The following is a 20,162-nucleotide window of genomic DNA, read 5'->3' on the forward strand; positions in this document are numbered from 1 at the left end:
TGAACTGAAAAGGGACGCGTTTCCGATTCCGTAAGAATAGTCCCTACTGCCTATACGCAGTCACGGAGCCAGCTCCCTTGAAACCTCAGCAAAGGGAGGGGGAGAAACAATTCTGGACATTCCTGGTTGGAAAGAAAAAAAATAAAATAAAATAAATCAAGACTGAAGCTGCTTAGTATGTGAGGCCAGGAGAAACATCCCAGAGGCACGAGCAGCCTCTCGGCAGAACCCAATCTGCAATCTCTGCACCTTCCAGCCAAGACAGTCAGCACAAAATTTGGCTGATAATGGCTTAAAATTAAAATCAACTTCTGTGGAATCACAGCCAACTTATCCTGCAAGCAAATCTCAAGAATTTTAGAATTCCTTTTCAAATGTAGATTTTAAATTCGATTTTTAGCAGTTGACTTTAATCCATATACACAACACCTGACGCTCCAATCTCCTTTTTCTCAACACTACCGGCATCAGTTTGCATTCTCCCCAAAGTGTCCGCAAAACTGGAAATTCCCTCGACAGCCAGCAGTGGTGTGGGAAAGAAATGGCAGATGTAGGGCACGAAGGACACAGGATAACAGGAAGGACTAACGCTGCAAGAAATTTTCTTTTATTTCCATAAACACACATAAACCACACGGCTGTTCAGTCAGGAACAGATGGGTTTATTTTTACAGATGGCCTCCTAGTTATAAGAAAATATTTACGTGACTTTATCAAAGTGAAGATAGGCTGTTCTAAAACGGTTCGAGAAATCACGGCAGCTGCTCCAAAGCAGAGTATTTCAGTTCTGCAAAACCACACAGGCGGCGCACAGCCCATCAGAGCGGGGCCACCACCTGCGCAGTGCAGGATTTTGGTATTTGCCCCCTGGAAAGACAGAACCTGGTGTTAGGCGGCCCACAAGAGGGGGCTGGCCCCCTGCACAAACTCGCCAAATTTCAGTTGCGCAGCAGGCCCAGCGCAGCTACGGACAACACAAAGGGAGCAGCGCCCACAGCGTACCTGACGCTGCTTTGCGTTAGACGCGAAGGGGTCTGCCGCAACGTTGCACATCCATACCCCAGAAGGTCGCGTTAATCCACTCATCGTTTTTTTTTTTCCAAAGACATTTCATTTTCCCCAGTACTTCATGGCGGCGTTTGCCAATAATACGCTGGTCTCAGCACGAAGCAGTAGAAAAGCCAGGAGAACCCAACGCGGCAGCAACTGCCGTCAGCTCCCCACGCTGCAGTGGGCTATATTCAAGTCCACCAAATGGGGATACAGTATTTACAGCACAACAACTTACCACTTCCTTTAATATTTTCCCAATCTAGTAGCCCCATATCCACAACAAAAACTCTTCCCAACCCTTAGAACATGAGCTATAAACTACGTGTCATGTGAAATTCCAGTATTTGTGGCAACATCCACAAAAAAAAAAAAAAAAAGAAAGATTTCTTTTTTTTTCAAATTAGGTTTTGATAATTCTCATTCTACACGAGCACTGCTTTAAATAAAGTTATAATTAATCCTGAGACAATACACTGCTAGTAATTTTTAACTAAGTTTTTCCATTAGGATAACATTTGAGTTCTTTTATAAATTCTATTCCTTATATGCCATATTACCCAACTTCACCGAGTTTCAGAGAAACTAAACAAGCACCACTCGTGAGACTGGGGAATTAAAACAGGTTTACCACGAAGGGCAAGAATTCCGTATCTGTCGGCACCCGCAGACATTTTTACAGGGTAAGAACCAGCCCCAGGCAGGACGGCGAAGGAATGGTTTTATAGTACTGCTCAAAAGCATACGTGAGTGAAGGAAGGAGGAAAAAATGAGACTTGTAACACCTTAAACCAGAAAAAAATGGGAAACGAAAAGGGAAATAGCACTATGTTAGAAAAAGCAGGAACAAACCTCTCATCTCCAGTGTTGCCTGGCGGCAGATGGATATTCCGGGGCTTACTGGAGCCTTCATGTGATTCCCCACCAACTTCTGCAGGGAGATCGGTGTTCACCTGCCAGAAGGGGCTCCTCTGGGAGCTCAGCACCTCCCCTCAGCATCTCCACATCGTTACTTTCCCCAAAAAATCATCAGTAAACCAATTCTTAGTGCCTTAGGAGTGTCAGAAAGCAGGCCCTGAAGAGAGATGTGCACACCGCTTCGTTGGCATTCGCTTCCCTCGTGAAACAACAACTGTCCTTCTAGTACAGGTTTATCTTCCTGCCACAGATTGGAGTAAAACAAAGACTTCAAAAAACAAGAGTTCTTCTTCATCATGGCTGGAATAAGAACTAAAAAGCAAAACAAATACAGACAATGTTTGGCAGAGCAGCTGAGCAGCACTCACCACAGCTCTCCACTTGGCCATCACAACAGTGTTATACCTAAGATACACGCGTTACAGATGTATATACACGCTACACGCGTTCTGTGTGCTGCCACGGCCAGCTTCCCACAGAGAAGTGGGCTTTCAGAGGAGCCACACAAAGGAGAGAGCCAGGAGAAGAGCTTTGGCCAGCCTGCCTCCCCACAACCTCCTCAGCTCTTCAGCAGCTTCAATCACGGGCGCCCAGCTCCAGCCACCAAAAACAGAACATGGAGATGGAAATCAAGCAACTTCCAATCAGCTTTATTTCTAAAAACAATTAGTGAGCTTACTCATCCAAAAAAAAGTTCAGAAACGCACCCAACATGATTTCTCCCAGGGCAGCAAAGGATACTTCATAGCCATCTGAAGAACAGGTCATGCCGGATGTTTAGGACTTTCTGAAAATACTAACTTTTGAAAGCTGAAGCGAAAGCGTTTCAAGGCTTTATTCACACAACGAGAATTGAATCAGACACCTGATGACTAACATCATTACACAGACTGCATCTCACGGTGCAGCACCTTCAGTTTCTCAGGGATAATCCACCAGCCCTTTGAAAACTTCCTGAGGAGAAAGACACTGAGAAGTGCATTCAGCTAAAATTTTGAGGTCCTCATTGGTGAACAACTAGTCCTAAAAGATTTGAGACAGGAGAAAGATTTCAGGGCTCTCCTTAAGCAATGATCTCCTTGCCTGAAGGCAATGAAGGCCTCTCTGGCTGCAGAGGTGGTGGGAGTCCTGCAACTGCAACTCACTGCCACCTTGCTCAAATAACGCCCTGTCCCGTCCCAGGAGCCATTCGCCCATTCCTGTAAGATTTTGGGGACAATAGTACGGCCAATCCCAGAGACCTCCAAAACAGCCACTCACAAGGGACAGGAGGTCCCATCTGGAGACACAAACCTGTAAGAACCACCCAAACGCAAGGTGACTGTCTGGAGGCACTCACCACCAGCCACGTGGACAGGACAAAAAACCACTAACTCCAACCTTTACATATTCACTTTCCTATGTATTTTACTTTTCTGGTGTTGAAAAACACAAGTAAGCTGCTGAGGCATCGCAACTGCACGCGTCCACGTGACAAAAACCACAGGTATATTAAATCCAGCACCCTCTGCCCATCCAATTTTAACGCTGGCTCAGGAAAGAGCACTGCTTAGAGGTGGAAAGCCACTGGCATTGCTCAGCTCACTTTTGCTCAGTTCACGTCCCGATGCAGGCTGTGCCAAGACGTCTCACAGAGAGGTCAAGGAAGAAACTCAAAAGATGGTACGCACACTCGGTGTGCAGACACAGCCACTGGTTTTGCTAACTGATTTACAGTTTAGGGGTTTTTATTAGTTAAAATAGACTTGCTTCAGTCTCTCAACCTCAGATCAAGGTAAGAAACTGCAAAAAACCTTTAGTCCAGCCTAAACTATCCACCCACTCCTCTGCTGGGACCCAAGCGAGTGCCAACACACTCCGGCTGCCATGCAAATACAGCTGACTGCGACTTGGTGGTTGGTTGTATTTCATTTCTAGAATTGGTCCCCCCTGATATTCTTCCATACCATCATCTTCTCCTTCAACTAGGGATCCTTCCTGCTTCCAGCCACCAGCACCAGCTTCCAAAAGGAAGGGTGCCTCCAGTTTGAGACCAGCTACTAGGACGTTGGTCCCGCTCTTCCTCTCCTCCCATTCTCCCAGAGAACACGAGGAAGAGGTGCCTTCATGGCAGATTTTGCTCCTGACCCCGGAAAACTACCGCATTAGAAGACACGACGTCTTTTCATAGACAAAGGGGAGGCATCTCTGCCAGAAACTATAAACTCAGCTCAAGAGCACAGCTACAGAACTGGATTTTCCTCTGGAAATAGTTTTTTTTCCATCTAAACACGAATAAACAATTTATATGTATCATGGTACCTACCTTCATTTATCAGTCTGAATTAACAAAATAATAGCCCAAATCCAAACCACGAACTTATGTGCAGAAAGTATCTGTTTGTAAGACACTGAAGCCAAGTTCACCAACACTTCAAGAGCTACGAAAATTCAGCAGCTATTACACAACAGGAATGAGGTTAGTATCCCCTGGAAAAAAAAAAAATGCTACTCCAGGAAGCAATATCCAAGCCATCACTGCTTTTTCTGCAGGTAAGACTGCATTTACCGTTCATTCTGGAGCACTCAAAGAGTCAAACCTGTTCAGGAACAAATACAGACGTAAATTATTCTTTCAAGTGTTCTCTCACCAAAATATGGTTTCACACATTCACATAATATCAGCAAGGAGTTTTTAATTTCTGATTTTTAATTTTGTGATCCCTACGTTTGAACAGTGTGTTGATGTAATGGTTATTTACGTCAGCCTAAAGCCTCAATGTAAAATTTCAATACCAAAACAACACGATTTCAAAAATCAAAGATTTTCACGCTCCTTTCCACAGGAACACGATATCCCACGTATAAGAGCAGCTACCTTAGAAGAGAACGCGACTGAAGCCAAAGGAATTCACATGAGCAAAACTACCGTAACTGTCTTGAGGGGGATCTAGGCTTTAATCTAGTTTCCTGTGATGTCACTGCAGCTAATGTTTAAGCACTGACGTTACTCATTTAGCTGTTCGAACACTAGTCAAACTGAAAGAGTACAATAGTGGGAACTCGAGACTAAGCAGCAACTTTTGAAATACAAAGGAATTCAAGAAACGAATTGAAAGCAATTTCTCTGTTCCACCTGAGTACTTTTTAGACAACAGCTACAAGAAAAAGATTACAGACTACAGACAGACTGTGGACAAGAACTCAGGCTACAGGACCGGCGAGGACGGGACAACCCAGCCGTCCCACCTGCACGGACCAATTTGAGCACTGGAAGATGCTCCGCTAAGACACGGATGTTTCTGCACCAACTGAGAAAGCGGCTGAAAGCTGTTGTCTCTGCCGTGGTAACTGACTGTGGGTTTCTGCTTAACACAGCCTGAAAAAAATATCTGGAAAACCTCCTGCGTGCTTGGTCTAGATATGTTCAGCATATACCAGAGGACTGCAAATCTTAGACTTGTTAGAGTTGGAAGGGACCTTCAAAGCCCATCCAGTCCAACCCCCCTGCCAGCAGCAGGGACATCTCCAACCAGATCAGGTTGCTCAGAGCCCCGGCCAACCTGGCCTGGAATGTTTCCAGGGATGGGGCATCCACCACCTCTCTGGGCAACCTGGGACAGTGCTCTACAACCCTCAATGTAAAAATTTTTTTCCTAATATCCAATCTAAATCTACCCACCTCTATTTTAAAACCATGACCCCTTGTCCTATCACAACAGGCCCTTCTGAACAGCCTCTCCCCACCTTTCCTGCAGCCCCCTTGAGGCACTGGAAGACCGCTATCAGGTCTTCTCGGAGCCTCCTCTTCTCCAGGCTGAACAGCCCCAGCTCTCTCAGCCTGGCCTCACAGCAGAGCTGCTCCAGCCCTCTCATCATCTTCGTGGCCTCCTCTGGACCCTCTCCAGCTGGTCCATGTCCTTCTGATGTTGGGGGCTCCAGAGCTGGACGCAGCGCTGCAGGTGGGGTCTCACCAGGGCAGAGCAGAGGGGCAAACTCACCTCCCTCGACCTGCTGCCCACGCTGCTGGGGATGCAGCCCAGGATGCGGTTGGCCTTCTGGGCTGCAAGGGCACATTGCCTGCTCATGTTGAGCTTCTCGTCCACCAGCACTCTCGAGTCCTTCTCCTCAGGGCTGCTCTCAATCCATTCCCCGCCCAGCCTGGATTTGTGCCTGGGATTGCCAGGCACAAATCTTTCTTCATTTGAACAGCAGCAATATTTTTAAGACTTCAGAACAAGGCAGGCCAGTTGTTTCCGTTCTTACTTCCTCCCAGGGGCAAAGATAAGATGCATGTGAGCTACATGGACATTCTGTACCTTAACATCAGACTCCCGAAAAATGCCTCAGATATCAATGTTTAGTAAAAAGATGCAAAATACTTGTAACTCGGTTTAGCAGTGTTCAAACCCATGAGATTACGTCAAGGACGCATGAACATCTTCTCCAGCCTTTACCAGGGGAAGTCACTCCCCACAGCCCTTACACATTACGTTTGCTGTTTCGGGACCTCCGAAAGAACACACCTTCTCCACAGACTTCCTTTAAACGCAGGATGGGATGGCGGAGCTGCTGCCAGGCAGGAAAGCAAATCGCTGCCGTCAGCTGCTTCCAGCCGCCTGGTGCTAACCAGCCTGACGAACCAACGGGATTTATAGCTGGACTTCCAAGTAGAGCACTGAGTGAGAGCGGGGTTACCTATCTGCACCCGGCAGCGGACGCGTGACACGGAGGAGATGAAAAACCCCTGTCTTGTCGACAAGATCCCAGGGGCACAGAGGTACCCATCCACACACAAATGACTGCAGGTAAAAACATTTTAAGAGGGCCAGCCAACGAATTCTATTAATTTTATCAGTGAGGAGATTAGAAGGCAACTTGGTTGCAGTTTATAGCACCTATATGAAGAGAAAACAGCAGAAGAGGGTGCTGCAACTTCAATAAAAAGAGCACAACCACCAAGATAAAACAGAGGCTGGAAGCAGGGCTAAACACAGATGTTGCCTGTGCACATTCTGGGCTTAGCCTTTGACAGGAGTTGCGATGCTAACTATTCTCCATCAGCCCGCAGCTCGCCAACAGCTTCCCCCACCAGGTAAAACTGCATCCGCCGTGCACAAAAAGCCAGGAAACACAAACTAAACCAGGGAAACAAAAATCGTGGATTGCAAGGGTGTACCAAAAGCCGGGCCAGCGAGTACTCTCTGCGAGTACCAACAGCAGCAGCGAGTACTCTGCCATCCTGGCCATCGCTCTGTTCAAGCGGGGAGCTCGCGCTCGCTGCCGGTGCATGCTTTTCTATTATTATTTTTAAAACAAATGTTGTGCGTTTAAATCGGGAGGATTTCAGAGCTCTTTAATCCTTTGGATTTAACTGGCACGTTACAGGACCTCCATGCAGAGGGAAGTTAAAAGAGGGCAGAGCAAACTTGAATCATGCTGTTTTCCTGAGCAAAGGACGTGGACGCGATTAGCTGGAAATCACGTTTCCAGGTCAGTTGTTTTCTCACTGCTTCCCTGCGTGTACACCCATTTTGTGCTCGGGGTGCTCTGCCACACACGGCGAGGGAAGGGCGATACGCGAACTGCCTCAATGCAGCAGGGAGCCAGAAAAACAGCGCCTGCATCTTAAATTGGGTTTTCTTCCCGGCAGAAGGCCTCTCTCAGGCCGTCCCAGCACGCAGGGAGAGCAGGCAGCAGCCTGCAAGCCGAACACGGAGCATCCCTTGTTTGTAGCTCAAGTCTCGCCAACAGTCTGCGTTTCCTTGGTGGCGGCTCCCAGGATTTTTGCGTGTGTCTCTCACCAGTGCAATATTTCTGGAAGAACCAGCTGCTGGACTTCTAAGAATATGAATGTGTTACCTTTCACTTCTAAAAATCACATTTCTGCTTTTCTCCACTACAAATACGAGCAGATTTGAAGAACGGCAAGCTGACTTTTGAAAGGGCTCGACTCCCGGTCTTCTGAGTTTCTGGAAGCCTTCCTTGGGACCCGGCAGTGGCAGCTGGCTGCCAGGGATCTCTTTAACACATGACTGACTCAAACTGTCCCTTCCGGAGTCATTCCTCATGCTATTCAGTACTAAATATCTGTATGTTAAACGAAAACACCAACCACACGTATGGTGTAAAATCCGACTTCCATCACCACTCCGCTGTGTGGGCAGAGTGTTTGCCATCACAGAACATTAGACATTTTACAGCCACGTTGTGCAGAAACAGTACTCACCACCTCCATGCTCAAGAAATTGTGATGCATCCTTGAGTTTGACAAGACCAGCAAGGGAAACGCCGAGTAGATTTTGGATAGGGCAGGAGAAGAGGGAGGGAGGAGGAGGATGCTGGCGTGACCCAGGTCAGGATGGCACGTCCAGAACAGAGCCTTGGCTCGCGTTACTTGTGTACAGAAAAAGTTTCGAAAAAGTCTTGTGTGCTGTGATTGTTGAGGAGAAAGCACAGCCGAGGGCAACTGGCCGAAAACTTGGGAGTCTCTCAAGACGGAGACTTAAAACTATAGAAGGCAATTCTGATCCACTAAACCCACAGGCCGAGCTGTCAGCAGGTAACTCATACACTCATTTTCCCGAGTCTTTTTGAGTTCAGATAAAATTTGACAAATACCTTCTCAGATAATAAAAGAGCTCTTGCTGAGCATTAAAGGTTGGTCCTGATAGCCAAAGGAAATTAGGCTAATGAGAGCAGAAATACTTACGTCTGCTTTATCTACTAACTAAATTACACAAAGTGGCCCCAAAGAAATCTCCTAGCAGGAGAAATCTGAAGCTACCTATGTTTAAGAGGGGGAGAATTAATCAGTCAGTGACGAAATCCAGATACAGAGCAAATTTTTTCTTAGCTTTATGTTTTTGAGAAGGTCCATTAAAAAAAAATTTTAAATACTAGGGCTGAAACAATTCAACTAAAAGACTGCAATTTTGAACAGAAACACAGATGGTCAAGATGTGAGTTGAAATAATTCACTGCACTAGTCCGTATGAAACGTAAAACGCTTCTTGGGAGAAGCTTACGCCCAAAACCCCACCTTGCCCGGCTGTTGAGCTGATGTCCGGCACCGCGAGGCTTCCCAGAGCACGGAGATTCCCATACTCCTGGTGCTTTTTTTCCAGGAGCATCTCAGCTGCATCGCCTGCTGTAGCTGGGTACCAGGAGCTTACCCACGTCTGGAGCTGCTGCAGCCCTCGGTGCAGCCGCAGCCGCGCGGGTGCTTACCGAGCTGGCAGACGTGACGATGCAGTGCCCTCAACCCTCAGGCTGTGCTTTTCCCTCCGCAGTGGGGCGAAGGCTGGCTTATATTTCAAACTACTAATATTCAGGTTATTCCAACAAAAACAGAAGGAAACGTAAAATACAGCGTTTAAGACCAAACGCAGCGCTTGGCACACGCCGAAGCTGAAGTTACGACTCGTGGCTAGCAGATTTTGTGCCTAAAATGTCCAGCAAAACCCTGAACGCAGGATCCAGATGATCCCAAAAACCAAACCCATGAAATGGCAAGGCGTGAACAGAAGTACTTCTCTACAAAAGCTGGGGCATTGTTTCTCCAAAGCACCAGTGTCTTATAACTTCACGGGAACGCTGGGGTTGGCTCTCCTCTGTAAATCGGTTCCTAGCTAGCTAATTTCTTGGTTCTTGTGCCAAAAGCTGCCCCCTTCCATTTATTTTTGTTGGCGGGCGGTTTCTCCACCCTTTGCACACTTACAGACAAGAGTCCTCTCCAAGTTTATTAGTTTCCCTTGAAAGCAGGCGGTTAGAGTTACTTCAGTGGCGGTTGCTCACAAAACTGTTCTACAGTAGTAACAGGTATTAGTGGTCATGCTAAAAAATAGGGGTGAAAAAAATTTGGTCTTAAAAAAGGGGACAAAAATAGAAGTTGCGTGGTTTTTAAGTTAATAAATCCAAGTCTTAATAATGGGTGAGAGAACTGGTATTTCTATTACACGTATTGAGCTTCAGATACTATTTTTAATATAATTTAGAGTAATTACAACACCTTGGTGGGGATTTTTTGTTGTTCCCACATCAGTTCCTCGACATCAGTACCTCTGTGCTCACTTTCATCTGTGCCGCTGCCAGCATCTGTATTCCCCAGGTGCTGTGATGTCTACACCGCCACTACCGCCGCTCGCTGGGACGGGACTTCGTTTCGAATCCACAAAAGCGTTCACCTGATTCATCAGCAATGCAGCCTTATAACTGTGCGAACTGGAGAAATATTTATGGTGGGAAATGCAAAAATTATATTTTCAGAAGAAAAAAAACCACTCTGGATGGGAATTAATTCCTCTGTGTGTTAGTTGAAGCACTGGTCAGAAGTCTCACCTAGATTTTTCAAATGGCTTTTGCCAGAGTCCCTGGGTCGAGAAACTGCGCATCTTTCATAACAGTCGCCATCATCAGTCAGATGGGGAAGCGACAGAGGTGGAGTTATTCTCACTCGTATCAATAAAAATAAATCAATACGGTATTTGGTAGAACACCACAATAATTAACTAGTCTGGCACAGAAGATGGTGGCTTCCACAATGAGAGGGCTTAAAAACAAACAGGACGGAGTCATGGCAGAGGGGACATTTTGTTGGGGAAAATTTACCAATAGAAGAGAATTATTTATATCAAGAATTTAGCATCACAGGAGGCACGGCAAAATTGACTACAGGACCCTGCCTATCTTTGCTATCTCTTGCAAATGGGTGTGATTTCAAATAGGGAAGGACTACGGGGTGACACGTGGCATCGGGACTTCGAGAGAAGTCTCCCAAGAGCTGCTCAGTCTAACAACAAATCAGAGCACGACTGTGCCAAGTACAGGGGGGAGAAGGAAAACGGGAAGCAATTATCTGACCTGGAAGGGAGCGCTGTACAGAACCAAATGAGGCTTTTTGTACGAAGGCAAGAAATCATCGACGCTTTTCAGGCAGAACTGATACACCCCGCAAACGATGGCAGAGCGAGGACAACACTGGATGAGCCCGGAGGGCCTTCATTTTCCTACAGCCTTTCAGAAAGCATTTCCAGGCGGCCCCAGGAGGAGAGAGCTGCCTGCACCCAACATGTGCCGTAGGAGGGCAGCTGCTGAGTGGCACCCAGCCGCCGGCCAGCCCCGAGCCCTGTCTACTGCTGTCCACGGAAGGAAGGATGGAAAAGCTGAGGGAAGCCGGCCTCCACCTGGGGCACAAAGTGACACCTCCTTGTGATTTTCTGGAAACCACAGCACCACGTCTCTTTTTTTTTTTCCCATACTTGCTTGCATATCCACTCCAGCCAAAACCACACTGCCATCCAGGCTGCCTGCTGTGGTACAGGACGCTACTGCCATTTCCTCACCTGCCAGGGCACGTACGTGCCTGTCCTGCCACCACATAGGATCACAGAATGGTCTGGGTTGGAAGGGACCTGAATCTACCTCCCTCTATTTTAAAACCACTACCCCTTGTCACACCAGGCCCTGCTGAAGAGTCTCTCCCCACCTTTCCTGCAGCCCCCTTTAGGCACTGGGAGGCCGCTCTCAGGTCTCCCCAGAGCCTCCTCTTCTCCAGGCTGAACAGCCCCAGCTCTCTCCGCCTGGCCTCACAGCAGAGCTGCTCCAGCCCTCCCATCATCTCTGTGGCCTCCTCCACCTCCACCACTTCCCACGCATACACCAATACACACGTAAGGTCTCAAGATCACCCCATCATAGCTCCCCAAGAATTACAAACCCAGCAACAGATTAACAGAGGGACGAGTACTGCTTCTGTACAGCCTGTGCTGCACCTGCTCCTGGAACAGGGGTGGAAACCCTCCGTTTCCCTGGCACGCTGACACAGAGGAGCAAACAACTCCAGCCATAAAATTTGTTTCAGGTTCACTACAACAGAACTAGAGAGTGAAAGAGTCATTCAGCGCAATCCATTTAATGCAATCAAGCCTACCTAAGTGATCTCAGTCACGAGCACAAGGAGCGTGTCGGTCTATATGTGAAGAAATCGCACTGCTGAGTGGAATTTAGATTATGCTACTTCAGTGCCCTTTTCCTGTATCTAAATTGCTTTTAGGCTGGCATTTTTGTTCTGGAGAAAGTACTGAACAGAAAAAATTATACATATGCATGTATTTCATATATATATATATATTGCATACCCCACACATTTTCTGTGAAGTAGAGGAAGCTATTCATTCAGAAATACAAGGGGTTAGCTGTTCTCTAAACAACAAACCAAGATCTCAGCTCCGTGAGGTGAAAACCTCCCGTAAGAACGCCACGCCAGCAGCCTCCTAACGTAGATGCAGGAGTTGTGTACTCCAAACCATCCCGCCACACACATTAACACAGTATTCACCGCCAGTGCTGCCGGAACGACGTGCACCTGAAGTCCAGCAAACTGCCAGAGCAAGAGGAGTTTGTATGCATTCTGAGTATCAGTGGATGCAAAAATACACATTTACACTCACCTGCCTGGACTTCTGCACATACAGGCGTTCCTGCTGTTTTCAGACCGCTCAGAGGGCTGTGCTGTTTCCACGCTTCACGGGACAACCACCGCAGCTCCACATCAGAGGGACAGCCACAGGTCTGACAGCCATCACCGCTGACCTGCCCCACCGCTCCGCAGGCAAAGAGCTGGTTATGGGTGCAGGTAAGACCTACACAGGACGATGGTTATGGCTCAACAGCAGGAGCAGCAAACACTTCACCCTGGCAGTGCAGGATACCATTTTAAACACTCCCATTTCGTCAGGAGAGTTCACTGTCTAGGTGTTCTTCTGGGTCTCTCAATCAGAGCCAGCCTGCAGCTAAATGGACAGCGTTAGTGCTTCCTACCTCTTCCCGGGCAAAGGGAGTAGCCTGTCCTGATTAACACCGACTTGTTTTACGATTCATGTCCCTTTTGGATTGTGGCAATGTACCGAACCTGGGCAAGAAACCACTGGAAGAACGCAAGGAAGGTATGCACGCACAAATATGAAATCAAAAAATATTAGCTAACGCTGAGGAGCTCTCTTACACTGAAAGCTACCGGAACAATTTATTTCCCTGCTTTCTACCACTACACTATAAAAGCTATGACCTTCAAAATACTGGCTTTTTTTTTTCCTTTAGGATTCAAAGTAGTCTGCTTCGTCCAAGCAGTCCTATAGATCAGGTGATACTCTGGCAAGAGAGTAAGTCGATAGCTGTAATCCTTAACGGAGTTTTTACTGCAAGAATCAAATGTATTTCTAGTCTCCTCCACATTCACTTAAAGCAATCGACAGCAGCTATTTAGAAAATCTGCTCACAGCTATCAGGGAAACTTGCACAAGACTAGAAAGCCAACTTTGTTTTACAGAAAACCTCTTGAACGAGTTACTGAGGAAAGAACTGATTGAAAGCAGAACAAGGGACAACTCAGGCTTATGCTGAAAGAGCCAGCAAGGACACCACTGGTGGTATCATGGAACGGTTTGGGTTGGAAGGGACCTTAAAGATCATTCAGTTCCAACCCCTCTGCCATGGGCAAGGACACCACCCACCAGATCAGGTCGCTCAAAGCCTCATCCAACCTGGCCTTGAATATTTCCAGGGATGGGGCATCCACCACCTCGCTGAGCAACCTGGGCCAGTGTTCTCCTACCCTCACTGTAAAAAGTTTTTTTTTCCTTGTATCCAGTCTGAATCTACCTCCCTCTGTTTTGAAACCATTACCCCTCATCTTGTCACACCAGGCCCTGCTGAAGAGTTTCTTCCCATCTTTCCTGCAGCCCCCTTTAGGCACTGGGAGCCGCTCTCAGGTCTCCCTGGAGCCTCCTCTTCTCCAGGCTGAACAGCCCCAGCTCTCTCAGCCTGGCCTCACAGCAGAGCTGCTCCAGCCCTCTCATCATTTTCGTGGCCTCCTCTGGACCCTCTCCAACTGGTCCACATCCTTCTGATGCTGGGGGCTCCAGAACTGGACACAGTACTCCAGGTGGGGTCTCACCAGGGCAGAGTAGAGGGGCAGAATCCCCTCCCTCGCCCTGCTGCCCACGCTGCTGGGGATGCAGCCCAGGATGCGGTTGGCCTTCTGGGCTGCAAGGGCGCATTGCCTGCTCATGTTGAGCTTCTCGTCCACCAGCACTCCCAAGTCCTTCTCCTCAGGGCTGCTCTCCATCCATTCCCTGCCCAGCCTGGATTTGTGCCGGGGACTGCCCCCACCCAGGTGCAGGACCTTGCACTTGGCCTGGTTGAACTTCATGAGGTTGGCACGGGCCCACCTCTCCAGCCTGTCAAGGTCCCTCTGGATGGCATGCCTCCCTTCCAGCGTGTCAATGGCACCACACAGCTTGGTGTCGCTGGTGAACCTGCTGAGGGTGCGCTCGATCCCACTGTCACTGACAAAGATGTTGAACAGGGCCGGGCCCAACACGGACCCCTGAGGGACGCCACTCGTGACCGGTCTCCACTTGGACCTCGAGCTGTTGACCACCACTCTGAGTGCGGCCATCCAGCCAACTCCTTATCCACCGAGTGGTCCGTCCATCAAACCCATGCCTCTCCAGTTTAGAGAGAAGGATGTCGTGAGGGATGGTGTCAAATGCCTTGCACAAGGCCAGGGAGATGACGTCAGTTGGTTGTCCCTTGACCACCAATGCTGTAACCCTGTTGTAAAAGGCCACCACATTTTTCAGGCACCTGATGCTGAGAGAAGCTACATACGTTCATAACAGGGCTGGCAAAACCGGCCTCAGAAGTATCGTGGTTCACTTAAGACTGAGATTGCACATGCTGGCCATTAAATCAGACTGAACCCTACACAAAAAGCCGGCAGTTTTGCCTGAGAAAAAAAATGCACGAGGAGCCCAAAGGAAACGGAAACTGAACAGCAGAGGTGGGAATAGTGTGTAATAATGCTGAGTATTATCTGGGCTACAAAAAAACAGCACTCCAGGCCAGGCTGGCCGGGGCTCTGAGCAACCTGATCCGGTTGGAGATGTCCCTGCTCTTGCAGGGGGGCTGGACTGGGTGGGCTTTAAAGGTCCCTCCCCAGCCAACCCATCCTGTGGCGCTATGCTGAGCCCCCACGGGCAGCGCTCGGCCGGGCTCGGCACCACGGAGAGCTCCCGCCCACGCCGGCACAGCCGCGGCATCGCCCGTGGAGCCACGGGACAACCCCCCCACCGGGGGGGGGACACACCCCCCCCAGCCCACTGTGCTCCCCGACAGCCCCCCCCCCCGCCTCCAGCTTCAGCCCCTCCCGCAGGAGGAGACGGACAGATCCATCAGTCAACCGCCGCCTTGGGCTCCTCGGGTCGACCAGCCCTCCTAAAACGGAAAAGAGAAAGCTTGCCACATGACCGTCATCTTCCTCTCAAAGCAGGGGAAAAAAAAAAATAAAAAAATAAAAATCACAGACTGTACCTTTGTACACAGAAAAATCCCTCTCGACACCACCAAAGAAAACAAACGGGGACGGTTCAGCGCAAGAAGTTATATGCATGAAGAATGACGCTACCTCTGAAAAATAAGAATAAATTATCATCTTGGCGATAAATAAATACACGCCGAAGCCCAAAAGAATGATTTTCCTTCCAGGCAAGTTCATTCACAGACCTTGTTAACAGTGAACCTGGTTCCTTTATGAACTCAGGAGCAGCAGAAGGAAAAGCATATAAGAAGATTACGTTAATACTATATTTAAGCATATGTAAGGACAGTGAATGAAATAGTGATTATTCACTCACTTAATTCAAAAAAACCCCGACCACTTACTAAGAATAGCTTTCAGCGGATAAGAGAAGAGAAACTAGGCTGCACCAGGCAAAAAAAAACAGACAGAGCTACAGTAGTACTTGCTGTCCCTCATTATCCGCACTCGTCAGCGCCGGGGTCTGCGGAAATCAACTTTGATATAAAAGCATCAACGGGGATAAACCGCTTTCAGAGTAATGCTCCCTTTGTGCAGACCGGAAGCATTTCCAACTCGTTATCATCATCGTGGAAAACAGCGCAGCTGGGTTTAACATAACTTCACAGATTTTTGCCAAAAGGTGCAAAGACACAGGAAAAAAATCAGACTTTACTACAACGGCAGGACCTGGCAGCCCTTGGGAAACAGAAGGGAGGCTACCAGGCTCAAGGTCCCACCAGTTCGAGCACATAAGGCAGGCTACGAGCTAAGAACAGATTTTCTGCACTTTGCGGAAAGCTTTTCAGTCCGGGAGACTTTGCCCCTTCGCCTGTACTTTCTCAAAAGCGCAGGCACACGCGCTCCCAACCAGACCTCCACGCTTTTCCTTGAATCAGCTGTGCTCTTCCGTTTCACGTTCTCAAGAGCTGCTAACTCAGCCGAGGGTCCCAATTTAGCTTCTGATTAATCGAAGGCTGAACACTCACTATCGACGGAGGCAGAATCCAATCAGAACCTTACGGGTGGCGGACGTGCCCCTAGAGCTCATCCCTGCGCTCGCCGTCCTCTGAAGGGAGCCAGACGCGTTCCCACCTCGCTCCTTCACGCCAGCTGAAGCACAGAGGTGGAGGCAAGCAGGAGGCTGTCGAAAGCACGTTCCCGATGCAGATTAAAATGCTAGCGTACACACCCAACGCCGACTGCCAGGATTGCTGTTTCAAGTTAAGCGTTCATTTCCAGCTCCCCTTTGTTATCAAAACACAGCATCACACCACATCAAACTGCAGAATACTGCTTGGCGCTGGTAAGCGGCAGGAGATAAAAAGCATCTGTAAAAATACGACTACAAGAACGTCTGTATTACACACATTAAATCCCAGGAAAGTACATCTGCTCTCTGCACTTGAATGACGACTTTGTTGGCTGTAAGAGTGCTCCTAACCAAGAGGGGCTGCACCTCCAGAGAAGACATCAAAGCCAAGGCGGCTGAGAAAATGGAAGCATACTGTCACACGGCTGCTCTGAAAAGCTTAAGGACGAAAAAAAAAAAAAAAATGGGAAGGGGTTTTAGCCTAGCTGGAAAAGATGACTCCGGTTTAACGCGGAATATGACCGTAATTCACAGTTGCCTGTGGCTCCACACCTTCCAAACAGCTCCCAGGCTTCGCGCAGACTCCACAGGCAACAAGTCCAAGGGGCTGCAAACCTACACGGAGTCAGTGTCCAAAAGGGGACGTTCACCCTGATTAAAAGCTTCAGCTACCAAAATTTAAGTGAGGAAACAATGCTATTTCTCATACAGATTCAGCAGCTATCACGAAGGAGATCTCCCCCTACGTAAAACCCCTTGCAGTTTCTGTAGTGTGGAAAACACATAAAACACGTGCCACAAAGTTTTTTCCAGGGTGCAAGCTTGACCAAAGGCTACCAGGATTAAAAAAAGCGGGTAAGCACCTGACAAAAGAGAACTTACCTCCTCCTCCTTTGGTCTCCCAATGAGAGCTTTGCACGCATGTCAAGAGCAAGCTATAAAATTCGGGCAGCTGAGGAGGGATAAAATCCCGGTTCCCCCACGGAGCTAACTTTATTACAAGCACGGTTCAGCCAACGGCTTATGTTCATTCTTCTCATTTTTCAGAGACTTAAATAGACCAGTACGGATCCCCCATCTTTAGATGTGGAAAGCACACCAAGTCTAAGGACAGAAGTAGCCTCAAAATGTGTTATCTTAGTCTGGTTTTCATCAGTACACATTTTTTCCTTACTAGCCTCCTAACAGCATCCAGGGCGGACCACACCAAGGCTCCATCATCTTGAGGGCTAGGCTCTTCCCTCGGCAGCCGCTGCAAGACCGGGGCAAGCCTGTAGAGATATTTTCCTTCGATACTCTCTCAAGTCTCCGGTAATTTCTGCTGCACAAATTTCCTGATTTAGGGTCCTTGTCTTGGTGTTTATATTATCCCTAGCTGGAGGCTTCTGTGAGGGCTATCCACGTTTATTTTCCCACTAATCTGCATGCATGTACAGACTTTATTAATGAAAACATAGGGATGATCACACTTTTGAATTAAAGATGCTACTATGCTCTTACTGGGACTCATATAAAACCTTTTTTTTTCATTATTGTTAAGCATTCACTTACCTGGGCTCAATATTTGAGGCGAAAAATAAAAACACATTTTGATTCCGAATGGGCTTTGTAAACAAAGTTTTAGAAAAACTGCATCGGAAGAAAGAAGTCAAAGATATTTTCTTCCCCTCTCATAGTTTCCCAGCAGACTGTGCCCAAATATCAGAGTATAATTAAGCAAGGGAAAAGGCAGTGAAAGTCTAAACTTAAAGACTCACTTGCTAATAAAGATGAGGAGCTGAGTAAATCAACGTAAATAAAAATCCACCTCATTTCAGATGCACTGAACGCGTTCAGCAGAAGCCCTTCAGAATGGAAGAGGCAGGTACTCATTATCGCTGCAAATCTAAAAACTTAGACAGACTAAACAGGAAAAAACCACTTCTAGTTGAGGCTGTAAAAACTTCATTTTCTCATGCTACATCTGACAAACGAAAGAAATTAATGTTTTCCATACTTGCTTGTTCTCTTTCTAATCAAATTTTAAGCAGTTCTTCTCTTCCCAGAGTCGATATGACCAAATTAATAGCAGACAGGAGCAAGGAGAGCCATTGGGAAATTAAGAGTGCTGGCACACGTAGAGTTTGGAACAACGACAGACTGGCACCGCTCTAGTCCTCAGGCCTAATACCACCACAGGCCCATCGCTAAATTCTTCATGCAGCTTTAAGTATTACAGTAACCAAAGCAGGAGGCAGCGAGGGAATCAGAGAGCGCACCCAGACACGCAGCACCAAACGGGGAAGATCTCTACTTCCCTTTAAATTCAAAATTTAAATCCTCTCTGAATGAGAATACCCAGGATACTCGGCATCTTACCCGCAAGACTCAAAGTATGGGTCCAAGAGCTCCATTCTGTTTGAATCTCTTTAAAATAAATAATAAATACTAAAAAAAAAAAAAAAAAAAAAAAAAAGGTTTTCCTGTTTCAGTATGCCTCAAATAGGAAAAGCCTCGGAAAGCAAAATGGAGAGAACATCAGCATAAATATCTTAAATTAGCACTGGTGCAAACAGGAAAAAGGCGATACTCTTCAGTCCCCCGCGCAGACCTTCCGCCTGCATCTCTGCCAAGAGCACTCTGCGCAGAAAAATCCTGGCCCGAGCGGTGACGTGGCACCTATAAAAGGACATCTTCCCAGACAACTGCAAACGCCTTTACAGTGAAATCTAAAATCTTCACTCATCTCCCCCCCTCCTTCAGTCCCGAGGGGCAGGATGAAGGACAGTACCCAGAACCTTTTGTTTTCTTCTGTCACCTACGACAACGCAAGATTGTTCGTCAGACCGCTCCTTGCCACTTCCACAAAGGAAAACAAGGATACTCAGCTTCCGCTGGAACTGCTTATCAAACTTGATTTCCTGTTTGTCTCCCTACCGCGAAGATGCTCTGTCGAATAATGCACTTGCACTCACCTAACAGCTTTTCTTCCAGCGCAGCACTAACCTGACAATTTCCTCCACGCGGATTCTTGTCCTTGCACAGCTTCTCGGCACGTACCTTTGACGTCTCTACCCTCTTCTCAAATACGACGGACTTTTCCATGTGCTGACCGATTTCATTCAGGGGCACTGACAGTGTGATGCTTATGCAACAGGAAATCGAGCTCAGAAACATTGCGGGTGGCAGGAGTTCCCAATAAAAATATTTGTTCACCGGGCAGGCCTGATTTAAAAGCACGGACAGCATCCTCGCTTTAAGAAACAGAAACACGGAGACCTAATCCTACAGCATCAGAGGAGAAATTTATCCCCGAGGAAAACAAAGCACCGTTCCTCTTCAAGGACATAAATAGAAAGAAAATTTAAATGAAATAAAATTAAAGAACCAACACAACCCACAAAGATATAGAACCCTAACACCGTGCTATACCGAGTACAAAGGAAAGAAGCTGCTGGCCTCTGAGCTCCCCAGCACTTCCACAGACGCTCGGTGTCGCTTATAAAAGCTCAGTAACGACCAGCTTCCACCACCACACAGGTAATCACCACAGCAGCCCGACATTCCCAGATCCCTCTGAGCAGCAGATACCCACAGAGGACGCTTCTGTCACTGGGTTATTCCCCAGCTCCGTTGGCAGCGGGCTGGACGTGCGTCCGAGGGGACAGCACTGAGTCACGGCCCTCGGCAGCCAGCACTGACTCAGCCCCGCGCTCCCCGCCGGCGCAGCAGGCTCAAGGTAACCCACGCAGCTTTTCTGGAGGTGACAAATTCCCTGTGCGC

The 20,162-nt window shown here is 47.8% G+C and overlaps 1 protein-coding gene across 3 annotated transcripts in view; it reads right to left on the reverse strand.

Annotated features, from left to right (window-relative positions):
* Positions 1-20,162, reverse strand: part of ADARB1 (adenosine deaminase RNA specific B1) — a 78,828-nt gene that overhangs the window by 54,486 nt on the left and 4,180 nt on the right. The gene's annotated exons all lie outside the window — the stretch shown is intronic.

The sequence above is a fragment of the Chlamydotis macqueenii genome, chromosome 6 (assembly GCF_036417535.1).
Source record: "Chlamydotis macqueenii isolate bChlMac1 chromosome 6, bChlMac1.mat, whole genome shotgun sequence".
In the NCBI taxonomy this organism is placed as follows: Eukaryota; Metazoa; Chordata; class Aves; order Otidiformes; family Otididae; genus Chlamydotis; species Chlamydotis macqueenii.